The sequence below is a fragment of the Psammomys obesus genome, unplaced genomic scaffold (assembly GCF_907164565.1).
Source record: "Psammomys obesus unplaced genomic scaffold, mPsaObe1.curated_primary_1811, whole genome shotgun sequence".
Classification (NCBI taxonomy): domain Eukaryota; kingdom Metazoa; phylum Chordata; class Mammalia; order Rodentia; family Muridae; genus Psammomys; species Psammomys obesus.
In genome coordinates, this window is record NW_026590681.1 from 2,494,420 (window position 1) to 2,499,275 (window position 4,856).

The window sequence follows — 4,856 nt, forward strand, 5'->3', positions numbered from 1 at the left end:
TTTCTACTCCAGGGAAGGACAGGATCAAGGATACAATTACATCAGCCATAGACATTATCATATTGTGTTTATAGTAGAAACAACTCACATTATATTCAAACAGTAGGCATAAAAATATGCAACAATCCTTCCCAGATATAATTATCTCGATAATTTAAATCACCTTAAAACAAAAACAAAACATGTTTATGCTATTTAGCTTGGAGGAGAAGCGATAGACAAGCCCCATCTATATGGGCAACTTGTCCAGACTTAAGGCTAATTACACATACTATGCTCCAACTGTGTGCCACTCAATGAAGGAAAATAATGAAACCATGGTAACCCTCTTCCTTGAGGGACTTAAAATTTTACAAATTATCATAATATATCATCAAATTGAGAGCCAAGAGTTACCAAAAGCCACCATTAGATACTACAAGTCAAAACAAGTGCACTGAGGACTTTTGAGTAAGATAACAGACTACGAGCTGTCTCCATGTGAAAAACAACAACAAAAACAAAACAATAAAAAAACAAAAACAGAATTTATTCCAGAGAGACATGAAAATTTACTAACTCAGTACAAATTACAGAGAAAATGCTTGGTGACTAACAGAAAAGAAGCAAAGTTGAACAGAAGTTCAGTGACATGGCTCCTGGACAGCGGGGAGATGCAGAAGCTTCGTGTGAGGCAGGAAAAGGCAGTCCTACCCTCTCTGCTAGCCCACAACCCTCACAGGCCTCAAACACACCTTCAGATTCAGTGACTTAATCCCTCTTCTCAGTATATCACTAAGCTTAAGAAAAAACTCAGAGTTAAAAAAAAATTACAAGTCATATTTAAGAACACTTAAAGATCAGTCATCATAAAAAATTATGTTCATCCCAAGGATGTAAGGTTAATTCAGCAAACACAAATCCATAAATGTAATAGAATATAAAAAGAGACACAAAGTCAGAAAGCACATGGTTATCTTGACCTATAAATTAAAAGCCTTTTGAAAAGATTAACATAACCTCCCTGATTTAAAAGGAACAAAAAACTTTGAAGAAAGAAAGAATATAAGGATCCATAACTCACAATAAAGGCTGTGGTTGACTAGCCTACAGCCAACACAATATTAAATAAGAATTTCCTCTAAAATGAGGAGCAAGACAAGGATCCCACCCTCACCATTCCTATTTAATATAGTTTTTGACACCTTAGCCACAACAATGAAATATAGAAAGAAACATTTTTTTTTCTGTGTTGCCTTGGCTGTTCTGGACTCACTTTGTAAACTGGGCTGGCCTCAAACTCACAGTGATATGCCTGCCTCTGCTTCTGTGAGTGCTGGGATTATAGGTATGCACCACAATCCCCAGCTTTAGAAAGCAAAATTTAAAAAAACCTATAAACAGAAATGGGAAGAATTAAAGTACCACTATTTGCAAATGATACTATCCTATACATAGAAGACTCTAATGACTTCCCCCAGAAAACTCTGGGATCTGATAGTAAGGCATCAAGGTATAAAAACAATACAGAGCAACTAGCAGCCTTTCTTTATATTTTATACTCTATGAAAAAGAAATCAGGGGAGCAAATCTCATTTATAATAGTCTCCAAAACAACAAAATATAGAAATAAAGTTAGCCAAGGAGGTGAAAGTCCTCTATGTTTAAAACTTAACACACTGAAGAAAGAAGCTAATGAAGACTCTAGAAGATCAGATCATTCTTGTACTCAGATAGGCAGAATCAGTATGTAAAAATGGTTATATTACTGGAATTAATCTAACAATTCAGTGGAGTACCTATAAAAACTCTATTGTATTCATCAAAGAACTAGGAAATAAATGGTAAAATTCATATGGAAACAAACAAACAAACAAACAAAACCCAAACAAAGCACTCTTAAGTAACATTTCTTAAAAACAAAACAAAAACAAAAACACTGGAGGTACTACAATACCTGATCTCAAAGTACACTACAGAGCCATAGTGACAAAAACAACATATTGCTGGCAGAACACATACAAGCAGACCAATAGAATAGAATATAGGATTCAGAAATAACCCATACATCCATTGTCATGTAATTATAGACAAAGATGTCAAAAAACATACACTGTATGAACTGTAAGAACAGTTTATTCAACAAAGATATGGGAAAAACTAGATCCATTTATATCATATTTCACAAAACTCAATTAAAAATGGATCAACACTTGGACTTTAGTTTTGTGCAGGGTGATAAATATGGATCTATTTGCATTTTTCTGCATGTACACATCCAGTTGGACCAGCACCATTTGTTGAAGATGCTGCCTTTTTTCCATTGAATAGTTTTGGCTTCTTTGTCAAAAATAAAGTATTTATAGGTGTGTGGGTTTATTTCTGGGTCTTCTATTTGGTTCCATTGATCCTCCTTTCTGTTCTGTGCCAATATTATGCAGTTTTTATTACTATTGCTCTGTAGTACAGCTTAAGATCGGGGATGGAGATACCTCCAGATAATCTGTTGTTGTACAGGATTGTTTTGGAGATCCTGGGTTTTTTGTTTCTCCATTGAAGCTGAGAATCTTTCTTTCAAGGTCTGTAAAGAATTGAGTTGGTATTTCGATGGGAATTGAGTTGAATCTGTAGATTGCTTTTGGCAGGATGGCCATTTTCACAATGTTAATCCATGAGCGCAGAAGATCTTTCCATCATTTGATATCTTCTTCAGTTTCTTTCTTCAGAGACTTAAAGTTTTTTTCAAACAGGTCTTTCACTTGCTTGGTTAGAGTCTCCCCAAGGTACATAAAACCAGATACTCTAAACCAGTTAGAAGAAAAAGTGGGGAAGAGCCTTGAACTCATTGGCACAGGAGACAACTTCCTGAACAGAATACCAACAGCACAGGCTCTAAGAGCAACAATCAATAAATGGGACCTAAGGTAACTGAAAAGCTTCTGTGAAGCAAAAGACCCTGTAATCAGAATAAAACGACAGCCTACAGACTGGGAAAGGATCTTCACCAACTTTATATCTAACAGAGGGCTGATATCCAGAATATATAAAGAACTAAAGAAGATAAAAAGCAATAAATCAAGTAATCCAATTTAAAAAAATGGGGTATGGAGCTAAACAGAAAAGTCTCTGTAGAGGAATATAGAATGAGAGAAACACACTTAAAGAGATACTCAGCAACCTTAGCCATCAGGGAGATGCAGATCAAAAAGACCCTGAGATTTCACATTACATCCATCAAAATGGCTAAAATAAAAAACTCAAGTGACAACACATGCTAGAGAGGTTGTGGAGAAAGGGGAAACCTCCTCCACTGCTGGTAGGAATGTAAACTTGTACAACCACTCTGGAAATCAATCTGGCACTTTCTCAGACAACTAGGAATAGCGCTTCCTCAAGATACAGCTATACCACTCCTAGGTATATACCCAAAAGAGGCTCAAGTACACAATAAGGCCATTTGCTCAACCATGTTTGTAGCAGCTTTATTGTAATAACCAGAACCTGGAAACAACCCAGATGTCCCTCGGTTGAGGAATGGATACAGAAATTGTGGTGTTTTTACACAATGGAATACTACTCAGCAATTAAAAACGAGAAAATCAAAGAAATTTGCAGGCAAATGCTGGGATCTTGAAAAGATCATTCTGAGTGAGGTATCCAAGGAGAAAGACACACATGGCATATACTCACTTATATAGACCCATAAGATATGATAAACATAATGGAATCTATACACCTAAAGAAGATAAACAAGAAAGAGGACCGGGGTTAGATGATCAATCTTCACTTAGAAAGACAAATGGGATGTGCATTGGACATAAAAGCAAACAAGTAACAGGACAGGAGCTTACCGTAGAGGGCCTCTGAAAGACCCTACCTAGCAGTGTATCAAAGCAGATACTAAGACTCATAACCAAACCTTCGGCAGAGTGCAGGGAATCATATGAAAGAAGGGGGAGTTAGTATGACGTGGAGAGGATAGGAGCTCCACAAGGACCAAATATATCTGGGCACAGCGGTCTTTTCTGAGACTGACACTCTACCAAGGACCATGTATGTATATAACTTAGAACCTCTGCTCAGATGTAGCCCATGGTAGCTCAGTAACCAATTGGTTTCCCATAATAAGGGGAACAGGGACTATTTCTGACGGTTTAGTGTCCAAGTGGGTTACATAGTAATGGGAAGAGGGACTGCCTCTGATAGAATCTGATTGGCCTGCTCTTTGATCATCTCTCCCTCAGGGGAGTGCAGCCTTACCAGGCCACAGAAGATGACAATGCAGCCACTCCTGATGAGATCTGATAGACTAAGATCAGAAGGAAGGAGAGGAAGACCTCCCCATCAGTGGACTTGGGGAGGGGCATGCTTGAAGAAGGGAAAGGGAGGGTGGGTTCGGGAGGGGAGGAGGGAAGGGCTGATGGAGATACAAAGTGAATAAAGTATAATTAATAAAATAAAATAAAATAAAATAAAATAAAATAAAAAGATATGAGCTATATCTATAGACAGAATCTGAGTACTCCCACCCACTCTACATCCCAACAGACCGATATAGCACTGCATGTAAATGAAATGTCTCTGGCACACATAGCCCCAGCAAATCAATGACATTCACCCTCAAAATCCCTGCCACTACCCAAAGTTTACAAATCCCTGTTTCACATGAAATAAAGGGGACCAGCATCATCCTTTCACCACAACCTTCTGAGATTAGTCATTTATTCTGGGGAAGGAAGGGCTTTCCTCCTGGCTGCTTGTCCCAACACAGTACTCTTCTGTGAGAGGAGGCAGCAAGCTGTTCTTGAAGCAACCATAGCCTCTGTTACTAGCTGCTCACTAAGCAAGCACTGACGTGCTCAGGCCTGGCCTTTGTT